This window comes from Lissotriton vulgaris, chromosome 5 (genome assembly GCF_964263255.1).
Source record: "Lissotriton vulgaris chromosome 5, aLisVul1.2, whole genome shotgun sequence".
In the NCBI taxonomy this organism is placed as follows: Eukaryota; Metazoa; Chordata; class Amphibia; order Caudata; family Salamandridae; genus Lissotriton; species Lissotriton vulgaris.
In genome coordinates, this window is record NC_141693.1 from 1,981,774,546 (window position 1) to 1,981,791,694 (window position 17,149).

Genomic DNA, 17,149 nt, shown 5'->3' on the forward strand with positions numbered 1-17,149 from the left:
AAGCACCGTGGCGCTATGGTTTAATTTCGGGAACTTCCTAAAACAAGCATAATGCAGTAGTCTCATTTTATATGCAAATTATGCCGACATAAATTTAATTTCACCTGGGCCTATTCACTAGTGCTTCTTTCCTGTGTTTAGTTGCTTTCTGTGCACCTGATGTTGCACAGATACTCCACCAGTGCATATTTATCTACGCCAGTTCAACAAATCTGATTAAAAGCATGGCATAATATCATTTCAGAAAACTTCACAAGTTTAAGCATCTGTTCGTATCAACAGATTGAGTTATAATTCCCCTTGAAAAAGGGTAATTCCACTGGAATATATATGTATATAATATAATATAATAATATAATATAATATATAATATTATATATAATGTAATATATATGTATATATAAGTCTGGTGGCGTGATGTAAAAAAGAGAGAACATGATGATACAGTATGGAACAAATTCACAAATCTATTTATGCTGTACATTTTACTTACACACACGTGTGTATTTATTATTTACGCGTGCAAAAGGATTTACAAACACAGATATAGGTGGGCGTTCCATGGTAAATATGTTGGGGAATTCTGAGAACAGCCACAAATGTATGACTTTTATAAACCACCCAACGTGCCTTGGAAATAGTAGCAGATTTACTGCTGAGAAAGGAAGGCGTATATCCCTCTTCAGGGTGGAAGTGAAGGCAGCCCCCTAAAGCAGGGACGGTTCAAGAGAGGGCTTTCTCCACAGCAGAACAGCACCATAACTGCTAGGATACGACACTGCTGCTGTCTCTTAGCGTTGGCACACCATAGGCTGCCTTGCACCAAATCGTGCACCCTAGTACCATAGTGCAAGAGTGTTTGCATGATATCAAAGCTTCACGCGGACTGTACTGTGACGTTGCATCAGGCTGACTGATTCCAGAGTCCTGCTTGCAGCAAAGAGAGGGTCCATTCGAGGGCAGCCGACTCTTGGCTCAACCCTCTCATAGCAACACTGTCAGAATGCCTTCCTTCACTTCTGGCGCATAAAAGCCTCATCAAACGCTGGACAGTGCCAGAGCGCCATTATATTTCTACTCTAGTGCACACAGACAGAGTCCTTGTCTAAAGCTGCTGCTTCAAAGGTTCTCGGGTCCTCCATTTCTGTGTCTTCCCAAGCATGCGCTGTTGACACGGTAATGACAACCTTACCCCTTTTGCATCCACTCCAGAGATCAGCTTTTAATTGACGTCATTACCCGCATGCAGCAGGCAGTGCAAGGACACAGCCATTCCCCTCTCAAGCAAACCCCCCCACCGGGGTCGTCTCTAACCCAGGGTGGTCCTCACAGCCTCGGCTCCCTCTGGGGTTTATGCTTCCTTGGATTTCTACACCATAAGCCAGCGGTTTGAGAAATTACATTGAAAAAATATCTATATGAATAAATAAATATATATATATATGTATATAGTCACTGTGTAAGTTGTATAGAAACATCCTGGTCACAAGGAGGAAAAATCAAGAGATGCCTTATGTCTGTCTCCAGACAATTGTGGCTCGAGTCTGCCCTCATATTTGATAAATGTTATTGCATGCCCATGTGGCTTTTTAATGGGCTATGAACAGACACACAATGACGTCTGAAATCTAGAAGGTTTCATATCAAAGATGGCGCCTACTTATGCCAAATTCCTTCGTCTCCCCCCATCTGTCCTGTTATGACTTCTAGGAACTGACAGCCGCATTTAGGAACAGCGAGAGACAGCTTTAGTTTCTGACCACTGAGGACCGTCTTACATCCCACCTGAAAGACCCATTCTATCTTGTTATCGCCTCTGTTACTTACAAAGCAGCAGCCTATATTCATGAGTAAGAAAGACAGACGATGATCTGCCGTTAGAGCCAAATGTCACCTAATGGCACTTCCTATGACGTCATCGCAGTAAAAGGTGTGTGATCTCCCAAAATCTTAGCTGAAATGAGATGTCACCATGTATGTGCAAGAATGAACCATAACTGAGAAATCACCCCAGGAGATTCCAGGTGAGTCTGGTGGTGGAGGTACGGGCCTCATTTATGAAAAGTGATGCATCGCTGCGTGAAAACAGTGATGCGTCACTTTTCATTGTGCCCTCCTTGCGATACCAATGATGCGTCATATTTACAGTATGACGCATCATTGCTCAAGGAGTTACAGATACGTCAGTATTTCTGACGTATATGCAAAAGTGACGCGTTGCTGGAGTGTGTCTCAAAAGTGACGCAACTCCAGCAATGCGTCCTTTCACATGGGGCAAGTCCATGTGAAAGGGCCTGTGTCAGTCTTACGCCTGCTGTGAGGCAGGCGTAAGATATTGACGCATTTGCATCCTAGAAGTGGCGCAGTGAAATGTTATAGATTTCACTGCGTCACCTCTATGACCCTTTCTTGCGTCAATATTCCCCCCCCTTGCATACATTATACCTGGCGCAGGTATAATGTGGCGCAGGGGTTTATAAAGTGACGCATCTACCTAGATGCGTCACTTTGTAAATATGGCGCAACATGGCGCATTTTTACGCCACTGGTGTGTCACAAGAAGTGACGCACCAGCGGCGTAAAAGTGACTCACAGCTTCATAAATGAGGCCCAGAGTACTTAGCAAAGCTCCCTTAGTCTGGGATTGTATTTTAAACAAAACCTAGGCAAATCTTTATTTACTGCTTGCTTCCGGTTTTTTACTTTGTCTCACAGGTGTTACTAATATAGAGCCATGCCACCACCCTTCAAGAAGAGCAAACACAGCACATTCCAGGGACCTGAATCTTGAGCAAGCACCGTTTTTTCCCCATAAAATGCACGATTCGTGTTTCTGTTCCCAGTAGAAGAGATCCACACATACAATGCTCCATTGGCTCTCTGTTGAGACCAGCACCATCCTCCATGTGTGCAAGGTTAACCTGGTACAAGAACTGCATCTAGATCATACGTAAATGCATCCACCATCATGCGGAAAATGCACACATCAACACATCCGCACAACCGCCATTAGACACCCATACACTCACCATTGCACTCCAACATACAAACCAAAACAAAGCCAAAACAATGACTACTTTAAACACCTACGGTTAGCAGGGAGTAGATGCACATGTTGACAGTAAAAACACCCAAAAACATAAAAAGGTAATTTATTCAAAAGTTAAGCTATTAGTAGCCCCTAATACCCCACTGTACAGCACCAACTCAACTCTAACTCACACCCCACCATACCTTATCAGCATTGTCAAATGTTTCCACAGAAAACAAAACAGCACCAAATTAATATTATAATAAGTTACATATATACTAATTACAAATGGATAGAATTAACATTTTAAAACAAAAAAAGCCATAATACTATTACCAAAATGCAATCACACTTTGTACTCTAAAAAGTATGTCAAAAGTTTCTCTTTAGAGTTCCTCTCCCTCAACATACCTTTGAATAATGTCAAATTTGTTTTTACGCACAAATTACCGCATTTTAAATATATGAATTTTCACAATACTAATTAATTATAATGAAATGAAATGAAATGAAAAAAAATATTTATAGAGCGCACGATGGCCAAAACGGCTTCCTGGCGCTGGGAGCTCTGAAGAACCGAACAGACAGGGCCAGGGGGGTTAGCGGGGGTAGGCCAGGGCAAACAGAAAAGTTTTCAGCGCTTTACGAAAATGAGAAAAAATAGGGATCGAACGCATAGAAAGAGGAAGGGAGTTCCAGAACCGGGGAGCAAGAACAGAAAAACGGGTTCCACCAGTGCGAGATTTGTAAAAGCGGGGAACAGTGAGGAGGGCAGAAGATGATGAACGGAGAGTGCGGGCAGGGATGTGACGGGAAATCAAAGAATTGATGAAAGCCGGTGCAGAGTGATCAAGGGCCCGGTAAACAAGGCACCCTAGTTTAAACAGAGATCTCTGCAAAATGGGCAGCCAGTGAAGGGATTTGAGGACGGGAGAGATGTGATGGGTTTTGGGCAAGTGGAAAATAAGACGGGCGGCCTGATTCTGGATAGCTTGTAAGCGGCGGGTTTCATAGGCAGGGATGCCAGCGAACAAGCTATTGCCATAATCAAGGCGGGAGGTGATAAGGGCAGAAATAATAATTTTAAGGGAGTCAAGAGAAAAAAAACGAGAGATTTTCCGGATCATTCGGAGGGAGAGAAAACAGGAGGACACCACGGCGCTGACCTGGCCATGCATGGACAGGTCCTGTCTGACCTTGATGCCCAAAGTTTTAACAGAGGGAACGGGGGTGGGAGGGGGGCCGAGGATGGGAGGCCAGAAAGCAGGGGACCAGGGACTGGAAGAGCCGCCAACCAGGACAAGCTCGGTCTTATCTGGGTTGAGCTTGAGGTGGTTGGCGCTCATCCATCCAGAAATAAAGACCATGGTGGAGTGAAAAAAGGATAAAGAATGAGAAGAAGAGGAAAGATCAAAGACGAGCTGGAGGTCATCAGCGTAGTTATACACCGAGACCCCCAGCTCAAGAAGAGAAGAGATAAGAGGGTGAATATAGAGATTGAAAAGAAGGGGAGAGAGGGAGGAACCTTGGGGGACCCCACAGGGCACCGGGAGGGGAGAAGCAGAAAAGCCGGGAAGGTGGACAGCTTGAGTACGCCCTGTCAAGAAGGAGGTGACCCAGGAGAAGGCAAAACCTCGTATGCCCGCTGCGCTGACCCGGTCCAAAAGAATGTTATGGTCGACCGTGTCAAACGCAGCGGACAAGTCGAGGAGGATCAAAGCTTGGGGGCAGTTGACGTCGGCCTTGGCCTTAAGCTCGTCGAGGACGGCTAACACCACGGTTTCGGTCGAATGACCCGAGCGGAAACCAGCTTGGTGAGAGGCCAGGAGTTGGTTCCGTTCAACATAACCAGAGAGACAGGAAGTAACGTAGGATTCAAGAATTTTAGCAAGATAAGGCAGAAGAGAAATAGGTCTGAAATTAGAGGGAAGAGAAGAGTCGAGACCAGGCTTTTTAAGAATGGGAGAGACAATAGCAGATTTAAATGAAGAAGGGACCAATCCAGTGGAGAGAGAGGCATTGAGAAGGGAGAGAGGGGTATCAGGACAGGAAGAAAAAAGGGTTTTGAGAATACGGGCAGGGGCACAGTCAGTGGGGGAACCAGACTTGATTTTGGTGAGCAGGGCTAGGAAAGAGTCCAAAGGGAGGGGGGGAAAAGAGGAGAAAGAGGATTTGGGCGCAGAGGGAACAGAGTGAGGAGGAGTAGATAGATGGAATCAAAGTTCTAAACCACAAAGTAGGGCAAAGCAACCCACAATAGACAAAGTACTTTTATACACAGACATATCTGGCGTATATTATAACAGACGCTGACAACTTATAATTATAATGTTAGACCTGGCATCCTTGGGGTGGGTTCCCTCCTAACCTTTTGCCTTCAGACCTCCTGTTTTGGCTGACTTCCTTTTTGTTGGCCTTTGCTGGATACATCATGTTTTGGATGGTACCTCCTGCCCTGTTCATTGCACGGCAGTTATAAAAAACAGAACAGGGCTATTGCTATGATCAAGGTGATAGGTTCTGGGTTTGTGGAGGAAGGAGAATCCTGCAGCTGAGATTGGAAAACATTTCTTGTCACAGATTTGCCCCAGGCACTGGAGGATAGTTCAGCTTTCAAGATGACTCCCAGATTTCTGACCTGTAGTTAAGTGGGATGGGATCTGTTCTGAGACAGGAGCCCATAAAGTGACTAAGTATCAGATTTTTCCAGTCAATGTGTAGGATCGGAGGTTCAGTACCACCAGGGCCTCTGGAATTAGGCAGCAGGGTTGAGTGAATTATGGGGCAAGAAAAGAGAAATTATGCAGCATAATTTGGCACATTTTGTAATAGTTTTACTTCATTAATTTATGCTTTTTAAACGTCATAACCATGGACCCGATTCACAGAACTAATTTACGACAAAATCCTAAACTTACTACTTTTGGTATTCACAGAAGTCATTTAGTAGTCTTGAATTAGGATTTTGTCTTAAATTAGGATTTTGTCTTAAATTAGGATTTTGTCCTAAATTAGGATTTTGTCTTAAATTAAATTTAAATGTATCTTACATTTTATTTAAGACAAAATCTTAATTTAAGATAAAATCTTACTTTAAAACAAAATCCTAACTAAATCCTCATTTAGGACAACATCCTAATTTAAGACAAAATCCTAATTTAGGACAAAATCCTAATTTAAGGCAAAATCCTAATTTAAGACAAAATCCTAATTTAAGACAAAATCCTAATTAAATACTACTAAATGCCTTCTGTGAATACCAAAAGTAGTAAGTTTAGGATTGTGTCGTAAGTTAGTACTGTGAATCAGCCCCAGCGTCTGTGCATTGGTTGCACCTCATTAGTACCAGTTTAGCACCCAGAGGTGACCAGTCTAGCTTTCCAAATTGCCTTCCACTGCACAGCAACACGGTTCGCTGCATTGTTAGTAACTTTTGAACCATTTAAGCTAGGAGCAAAACATTTGTTGTTAACATCTGCAGATTATGCGACATATAGATTGTGCGGCATATGCAGCAAATCTATAATTATGCGAAAATCGCACCTGCCGCACAGTCGCATAATTCCAGTGTCCCTGAGTACTATTCATGCAAAGCCAGTTGTCTTTCATCTATTTCTGAAGTTGATGGAGGCCTTCCTTTCTGTTGTGTGTTCAGGTGCTTCGGCGACCCTGGCGTATTTTTGAGTCTGGTCAGCATAGGTATGGAAGCCGACCTTATGGCTCTTGGGGTTCGCTTTGAGGGGAGTTGCCTGCATGTGTGTTCAATATTGTCTCTCTGCAACTCTGCACTTTATAGAGAAAAGATAATGCTTGCTGTATTTCTTGATTTTCATCAGCACCTTGGGAGGCTTTGAAACCATGGCAACCACTACAGTCTCAGGTGCGAGTTGAGCATGAATTGTGCTTTTTGTACTCTTCTTTAAGCCATCCTAGTTCTTGATGAGAGGGAGGATACGGTGAGAAATGGCTGGAAGTGAATTATTCCACCGAGACATTTAACAATATCAGTTGCTAATATGCCTGACTATTTGCATGTGTACAGTGCACACTCTAGGGATGTGCGAAATTTGCTTTTACATAATGACAAGATTTTTGGAAAATGATGCGAAATTGTACGTAGTCACGTGACAGTTAAATCTGTCATTTAGCTCTATATTTTAGCGTCAAAATGCATCCTAGAGTAAATTTTTGACACAAGGAGGTGTTTTTTAAAGAAAATACATAGGGGGCAGATTTACAAGCCCTTTGCAACACTTTTGCGTCGCCATTGCGTTACTTTTGTGACATATCGGCGGCATTTAAAATGCGGCCAATTTACAACGTGGTGCATCTAGGGAGATGCGTCAAGTTGCAAAGCCCTGCATCACATTATGCATGCAGGTATAATGTATGCAAGGGGCGTTGCCACCCAAGAAAGCCTTATGAAAGTGACACAGTAAAATCTACAAGATTTTACTGTGTTACTTCTAGGAGCCACTGCATCAAAACCTTACACTTGCTTGAAGCAGGCGTGAGGAGTGGAGCAGTGTAGGGGGGATAGGCCACAAAATGCATTGCTGGAGTTGCGTCGTGCTTGCGTCACGGCTCCAGCAATGCATGACTTTTGCCCCAACAGATCCATCAGAATTTCTGACGCATCTGTCAATCCTTGTGCCATTGTGCGCCATATTGTAAATAGTTACAACAAGGGGTGGTGAGGGACAGAGTCTCTGAATTAAGCAGAAAGCTCTCTTTCTCCCTTTCTCACTGCTCCATCAGGATTCAAGCAAGCCGGGCCGAAGAAGGCTGAAATGCCAGAAACCGGTCCCCGGTAGCTTGTCTCCTTTCTGGTGAAGAATTGGCTTGGTAGTTTAGTCTGCCCTGTTCCCATGATGCACTGGGCCAGGGACAGACTGATTTGCATATAGCCAGGTTCTGAGCTGGGATGGGGCAGTGAGATAAATAACGGTGATGGATCAAGCCCTGATCTTTGGACTGGGTAAGAGTGGTCTGTTTAACTCAGACACTCTGTTCATCACCACCCCCCTTTCTAAATCGTTTTTGGCCACTATAGGTGTGGCAGGGTATACTCAGACATGAGTCCCTTTCTCACTGCTCCATCAGGATTCAAGCAAGCCGGGCCGAAGAAGGCTGAAATGCCAGAAACCGGTCCCCGGTAGCTTGTCTCCTTTCTGGTGAAGAATTGGCTTGGTAGTTTAGTCTGCCCTGTTCCCATGATGCACTGGGCCAGGGACAGACTGATTTGCATATAGCCAGGTTCTGAGCTGGGATGGGGCAGTGAGATAAATAACGGTGATGGATCAAGCCCTGATCTTTGGACTGGGTAAGAGTGGTCTGTTTAACTCAGACACTCTGTTCATCACCACCCCCCTTTCTAAATCGTTTTTGGCCACTATAGGTGTGGCAGGGTATACTCAGACATGAGTCCCTTTCTCACTGCTCCATCAGGATTCAAGCAAGCCGGGCCGAAGAAGGCTGAAATGCCAGAAACCGGTCCCCGGTAGCTTGTCTCCTTTCTGGTGAAGAATTGGCTTGGTAGTTTAGTCTGCCCTGTTCCCATGATGCACTGGGCCAGGGACAGACTGATTTGCATATAGCCAGGTTCTGAGCTGGGATGGGGCAGTGAGATAAATAACGGTGATGGATCAAGCCCTGATCTTTGGACTGGGTAAGAGTGGTCTGTTTAACTCAGACACTCTGTTCATCACCACCCCCCTTTCTAAATCGATATTGTAAATAGGGCGCATCCATGGTGGTGCAAGGGTTTCTCAGGGTGGCGCAGAGAATGTGACTCATCGCTACAGATGCGTCCGTTTCTTGTAAATCTGCCCCATAACATCAAAATCAGAACTGCTGCAAACAATACCCACTTTTTGTAAGTTGTTCCCGCTCTCCATCATTCCCACACTATAATTTTGACGCAAACAGCGGTATAATTATACAGCTTGGCATAGTTTCAGGATTTTGGCATTTCGTGCCGTCTGGAATGCCCATAAATTGTGCAAATTATGTGTCAATTATATTTCACTCAGGCCTACAACACACCTCAATGTGTGATGTTTTGTGAAGCATATTTTGTAGTAAAAAATAGTGAGCTGCCTTAGACTCATGAAGTGGCATGTGTATTAATTCATGCAGTAATTCCTTCTTGAGTAGACTATGGTAATTCCAGCTCTTCACCTCACATCACTACTACTCATTCACCTTCAGTGAATTCTACCCAAAGCTGACAGACCTTTTTACAATCTACAAGGTCTAGAACACGCTAGAACCGCCATATGGCCCTCACTGGATGCAAGTGGATAGACACATCTTCTGTATCAAATGCAAAGCCTTACACTACTTTGTATAAGTCTACGTACAGAAGGGAGTTACCAAATATACACCAGCACTTCGATGCCAAAGCACTGCATGCGAGGTGTTGAGGGCGCGGTGTCGCAGTGCCGGCTCCCGCCCTACAGAATCTTTGCCACCAAGAACAAGAGAAGAACAGAATCTGCTGCACTTCGGTTCTGGGTCACCCTCAGGGCCTACCGCTACCCACTACTCTTTGGCTAACCCATGTATTGCTCGACTGTGTGGGCAGGTGCTGCTACGTCCTAAATCTCGAGTCTGTTCCACCAATTCCCCATCTTTCCCTCAATACCAGCACTTTCTCTGTCCCTCCTCTTCTACCTTCGATAATAATTACAAGATCAACAAGAAAATCAGCAAGCACAATAATAATTATCTTAATTAGAACATTGGAATGTTGCCAGCTCCATTTAAGACAATGGAGTAGCACCGGGCTTCTAATGGCCGGTAGAAGCCTGGAGCTCCAACATTCCACTGTTGTCATTCACGGAAACAAAGGCCTCACAGAGCCCAAGGGGATTTCAGTCCCCTTGGCCTCCATGAGGCCTTTGTTTTATTTGCTAGAACATTCTACCCTCTAGTGGCAGAATGTTCTCAGAGCCTTAAAGCCCTCAATAGCTGGGTTATACCGGCATTAAAGTCCCGCTCCCTTGGTAAAGTCCCTCGCCTACGGCTCAGGCCTTCAACGCCGGAGTGGGCCTTTAATGGCCGGTGTAGCCCACTACAGCAGGCTATAAGGCTATATTAGAATAGTGGAATGTTGAGAGCTCCACTGAAGAGAATAGAGTTGCTCTGGTCTTATAATGACTGGCATAAGCCCATAGTTTGTCTTCATGTTCTCCCTTTCTAATCTGGAACATTCTAATAGCCTTATAGCCTTCCCGCCTCGACCTATACCGGGTGTTAAAGGCCCTCTCCTTGGTTATCGGCTCTCGCTCTGGGCCTTTAACAACTGGTACAGCCATCTATAAGGCTATATCAGAACGTTAGAATGTTCAGCGCTCTACTGAGGACAATGAAGTGGTTCTGGGATAATACCAGCTGGTATAAGCCTTCTACTCCACCATTCCAATGTGTATCTTTATGTTTCTCCCTTTTTAATTTGCAACATTCTACCCTCAGTGGGTGGAATGTTCTAATAGCCTTACAGCCCTTATGCCTCGGGCTATACTGGCTGTTAAAACCGTTTCCCTCATTATAGGCCTTTTCTCAGGGCCATATATTAACATTAGAATGTTGAGAGTCTATTGGGGACAATGAAGTGGCTCAGGGCCAAAAATGGCTAGTGTAAGCCTTCTACTCCACCATCTCAATGTTTGTCTGCAGCTCGTGTCTATAACTCAGGTTCAAGGCCTTTAACAACCGATATAGCCCTCTCATTGGGCTATAAGGCTATATTATATATGTACAACTAATGTCCCTGATGGACTGGGAGTTGTCTCTCATCGAGTAGAGGACAGTTTTCATTTTTCCTGTTCAGTACCTCCATGGCAGTCTGGACAGGAGGAATACTAGCGGAAATAGCATCAGAGGACCACCTTTTAGGGTGGAACTTCTTCAACATCATGTTTAACAGTAATTGCCCCTACATGGGGTTTTCCACATGAGCTCTGTGGAGAGGATGTGGCCTAACGGCCAGTGCTGCTGACTTTGGAGCTGGGGAACCAGGTTTGAGTCTCAGGGCGACTCAAAGTCCTATGATTTGGGGCAACTCACTTAATATCTCTGTGCCTTCCCCCCAAAACAATTATGCGTCCTTGTGTAATATAACTGGTGTTCATGGAAAGCACTCTTATACCTTTGGGTCGAGTTTGCGCTTTATAAAACTGCAAAAATAAAAAGGAGGAGCTGAAGAAACACGAGGATACTTACCTGGGCAAAAGAACACGGGTACCATGCTGCCAGCTCCTACCTGACAGGAGACACTAGAAAGAGAAAAAAGGCAATGGGTAGACAGAGAGAAGGGAAAAGGATGGAGATGGAAAGAAAAGTGGAAAGTAAAGAAGAACTCCCTCTTACAGGAAGGGGACTGAGAGAAGCAGAGAAGAAGCCATGAAGGTGGAGACAAGGGGAGAAAGGAAGCAAAAGGGTGTGGAGAGGAGAGCCAGAGGAGAACAACAGGAGGGGAGACCAGTACCACGGGGAACGGGAAGAGGCGGGACGCGGTGACCCATGGGTGAGGAGGCCTCAGGGAGAGGAGGGGAAGGACCCAGACGCCGACCACACAAGAGGAGGAGAGGACGCAGGGAGCGAGGAAGAGGAAGATGCCTGGTCAGAGGAACGGTGGATTCCACCAGCAGAAGCTGCATTGCCCTCCACAAATCAGGAGGATTGAGCCTGCCTGGCTCATTAAAGGGGAGCCATATGCTGAAGAAGCTTTTACGCTATTATCCCCTCTTTTATCTCTCTGTCTGCTATACCCTAAAGTTTGAAGTAATGGAGAAATGTGAAATGATAAAGGCACTTATATCAACCCCTTAAACTGGTGGTAATACCGAGATAGTTGGGGAAGAGATCGGGTGGATAATGGTGAAGTGGTTGTTCTGACTTGGCATAAAGAACTCTAGGAACCGAAAAAATTTAGATCAAAAGGGGTGAACAACTTAACAAACATCAGACATGGAGAATTTTGGAAGAACTTTATCAGTATACTTCCCTCTACATTCTTTTTTTCCCCGAGGGTGTTGGTGGCACCATCCTGCCACACCTAGGAAACCATTATAAAAATGGGGTAACCCAACAAGGTTTTCGGACCTGGGTATTCGATACTGTCAAGAAAAAACAATGGTCCAAACCAGAATTTATCGTATATTCAATGAATAATATACTCACAGTTATTCTTTTTCCAATTTGAAAGAGTATCTGAATTAATCTACTCAAAAGAATCAAGCAATCATGATTGTTTTAAAAGAAGAGCAACAACCTGAAAATAATTGAATTTATTCCAAAATGGGGGAGTTTTTGAAAAATTACTCCATCGTACTACAATCAATATATACATTTGTACATCTTCAAAAAACGAACGGTAAAGAAAAAGGGGAGCAAGCTGCTTCTAACAAGAGGGTGCCGGAAAAGCAGAAGGGGTGATTGAAAGATAAAGGGGTGTAAGCCTCAATTGAAAGGTGACACAGAATTTGAGATAAATAGAAAAAACAAAGCTATAAAAAAGCTATAAAAAATCTAGCTGGTAATGCAATTAGGCCACTGAGGTTTTTTTCTTTCTATTTTTCACATTTATACAGTCTGGACTGGCATGTATAATGAAAAGACTTTGGATGGTCCTATTTGCTTATTAAAAAGGCGTCGACGTTACCTAGGAAAGGCGCGCACAAGGTAGACATTACAAGAGACATCAATTTACCCCTAAGCTGACCTACAACCATGACGGATAATACTCAAGGATTATATCTCCCCTTTCCAACCCGCCCAGTAATTTTGTTTTCATATCTGGCTGGTGCTGCTATTAAAGCCATCATTCGCAAATCAGACAACCGACCTAAACCTTATCGCCGACCGACCTAACTTCTGCCACAAGGCCCAGTGAGTGCCTTGCTACTGGAAAAATCACCATCCCAACCTCCTCATGTGGTGAGGGATGTGTAAGGGGGGACAGGAGAGCTGCAAATGTCTGATGTATGTCTCGGTACCACTCTCTATAAATGAGGACCCTAATTTGCATCTATTAGATTTATAGGTTACTTATAATGGGTATAGTATGCAATAGAAACAAGGACACCTTCACTTTCTCTGTAATGTGGTACAATCTTCTAGATGGAGAGGCAGTGTTTCAAACGAGACTCCCGTAGTCTAGGAAAACAATCCTACCACACGTCTCAACTTTAATTATCTAAAGGACTATAGGATGAGCCATTTTACCCAGGGAGCAGGCAACTACTCCCCTGTTGGTGATTGCAGGATCCAAAAATGCCAACTGTTCCAAAATGAGCGTCAATGCTGTGAGAAGTTATAAGTGGCTCCCTTGATGCCTGCCAACTCAAACACACTGCATGAGTGACTTATGCAGTGTTTAATCTTTGTGATGCCCACTGAACTAATCTAGAACAAGCAGATGTCACATGATTCACTCAGCAATGACATCACTTTCAGGTTTTTTCTGAATCATGGACAACACCTTTCATATTACAGGAAAATAATTGGGAAACCTGTGTCAATAATATGGAGAAGGCTTTGAGATACAGCTATACTGGGGGCCTCATGCAAGTGAGTGACTCCACCTCAAATAATAGCAGGAGGAAAGACACCAGGGCAGCTGTTCAATGTTTTCTGCACTCGCTCTATACATTGGGCCCTAGTGTTGTTCGCTGAGTGCTAATCTGGGTGCCCAAAATGGCCGCCTTGAGTTGAGTCCTTGGTTGTGCAGAGTTGAAACCCACTGGAGGGGGGGATCGAATGGAATATGTGGGAATATGCCTTTAGGCATGTAGACCAAATGCTATTTCCCTCACCGAACAATTACACTAGGATGCTGCGGCACAGATTCTGTGTGGCTAGGCTTCTCCAATGGGATCAGGGAATGTAATTGGGCATGAAATGAACACCCCTCCCCTCAATACTATGAAGAAAAGTCCATCTGAGGGGCCTAAAAATGTTCACATTTGGCGGAGTGATATTGGGTGTGCAGGATACAAACAGGTTGGCAGACAGTGAACCTTTTCTGACAAGATCTACCCTAGAAGCAGTATTGGAAGTTAATGATCAGACGTCAATGTTTGGATTGACACAGCTCAACCCAATTGCAATACTAGAACAACAGGTGAGAGCAAAGCATGCATTTAGCACTTGTTTGTATCCACTCTTGCACATAGATGGGAATATAAGCTAGTGGCAACACACTTTCCTTTAAATGAAACTATAAATAAAAATATACAGCAGGCTCTAAGAAGGATATATCAGTCCAGAACCCGAAAGACGGATAGAGAAGAATCTATCAGCCCATACCCCGTATACACAGATAGCTCTGTGCACCACACCGCAACATTGTGGTAGGGCAGAACTGCCAGCAGGAGGCGAACTGGTCACTAGGATGCGGTGATGTGCTTGCTGATGGTCCTTGAGAGTCAATGGACAGACAAGAGGGTGCAGTCCATCTTGAAGACAATGCAGAGAGTTTAGAGCCCTGACCAGCACCCTGGTGTAGCAAAAACACTCCTTGTGGCACAGCCCTTCCAGAGATGGACAGTGGTAAATTTTCAGCAGTATTGTGTGTGTAAGTACATTAATCTGGCCCCAGTGTATGGAGAGGCCTGTGAAGTGGAGGAAATCGTATACTATGCTAGCACTTCAGCTTCTCTGAGCTTCCTGAAGTCCTAACAGAGATGTACATGTAAAGCTCAAATATGGCTGCTCTTCAAAGAATGCAGGATTTGAAGTAGGGAAGGTTTTTAGAGAGTCAGTAAAATAAGGGACAGGAAATAACAAGAAATATGTTCATGTCTCGGCACTCTGCATTTATGAGTCTTTTACAGTCACCGTATTAACTATCCAAACTATCCTAACAATTGGGCAACATGGAAATACTGAGGACTAAGCATGAACTTCCAAGTAGCTCTTGACACAGCCAGTGGCCTGCCACTCCATGTATCTAGTTGTGAAGGACCTGAGCATGTTGGTTACTCATGTGTTAACCTGGCACTGGTACCGGCCACGGAAGTGGTAGCTGTGGTGAAGAGTAAGTGCTACTGTTTAAGAGCACCTCATAAAATGCCCTAAATGTGATCTTCTCTTAGTATTTAGGGGTCAGAATTTATTTAGTTATTAAGCAGTTTTTTGTAGGTACGTTTGTATACGTGTGTGTCTATACGTATATATATTACCTACTGACGGTCGTAAGTAGATGGTTATAGTTAGGACCAAAGATGATATATGAAAAGCCATAACTTTGGCGCTGCTTAATGAATCTTGATGAAAATTGAGAGGTCATCAGTGATGTCACTAATCATGTCTTGCGTGATGTAATATGGGAGGTCATAAGCAGTGCATTGTGGGGGGAATGAGTTACAGTTAGTTCAGCAAACTATAACTGATGAATTTCACTGGTTTTGTATAAATAAAACCTGAGCCTAACTATAATCTCTGGGTAACCTTTGTTTTTTTCAATGAATTTATAAGATTTCTTTTATTCCATGTCAAACTATAACGTCCCTGTGACCTTTGTTTCTTTCTGTGAATTTCGAAGGTTTTTTAAATGCTAATTCCTAACTATAACATCCCTGTAACCTGTGGCTTTTTAACCCTTTGGGTGCTGTTGGAATTCCCCCGCGGTGTGGGTGAATTCCACGCGAGCGTGGTTTGGACAGCCCCGGTCGTCTGACACACACGCCAACCATAACGTCAGACGGCCCCTGGCAAAGGGTTAAGTGAAGATATATATATATATATATATATATATATATATATATATATATATATATATATATATATATATATATATATATATATATATATATATATATATATATATATATCGAAGAAGAACACAGATGGCGTGCTTCTGCCGCTTTCACAGCGGGCGCTTGACAGGGTCGCCAAACCTTTTAAATTATCATGTTCCTGGCGTATTATCGGTATCATGAAATACCAGAGTCAAGGCCCAAGTTCAATATTCAGTGCTGAGGTTTATTTGGCAAAACAAACAGCCCCTACGCGTTTCGAGGTAAGCCTACCTCTTGCTCGAAACGCGTAGGGGCTGTTTGTTTTGCCAAATAAACCTCAGCACTGAATATTGAACTTGGGCCTTGACTCTGGTGTTTCATGATACCGATAATACGCCAGGAACGTGATAATATATATATATATGTATATATATATATATATATATATATATATATATATATATATATATATATATATATATATATATATATATATATATATATATATATATATATATATATATATTCACTAAAAAAAGCAAAGGTTAAAGTAATTTTATACTTAGATGTGATAAAAAGATCTAGTTTTTTTCAACTCAAAACCTTGGAAATTCACTGAAAAAAACAAAGATTAAGGTAGTGTAATAGGTGAATTTGTCAGTGACAACATTAACACTTTGAACTAAAAAAACAGCAAAATTCATCAGTTATAGTTAGCAGAGTCGAAACGCGTAATGCCTGCATGCCCATCTTTGCCTCAAATAAAGAAATTGCAGAGCACGTTTGGAGTGGCCTGTTTTCATGCTGCAAGGGCAGTGTGTTTGCGTATGGAATATATGAGGTGTCTGACACACCTGAGACAGGACCCGACTCGCGAAGTTGAGGTGCTCCTGACTGTCAGATTGTCTTTTGCTATATATATACTACAAATCCCTGTTAACCTGCCAAATAAAGAAGGATATTTCACTATCGTGCGTGGTGCCTCACTAATTGGGCCTTTCCTTTTGGATATATATATATATATATATATATATATATATATATATATATATATATATATATATATATATGAACTCCAACTTGTCACGAAAAGCACTTGGTCTGCTGACAAGAAAACGGGACACCAAATTACGCCACAGCCAGACTTCAGGTAATTTTATGTGATGACGTTTATTCGTGCATGCAGGGTGCAAAGCCTCGTCAGACGCGTTTCGGGCACCGGCTGTGCCCTTGTTCACTGACAACTAGCCATACTGGCTTCACCATTTTAAATATACACAGTGTAACAAAGACGCGCCAAAACTCGCTGTTTGAAAATGAACATAAACAACAGACATAGTTGATCATATGATATATATATATATATATATAT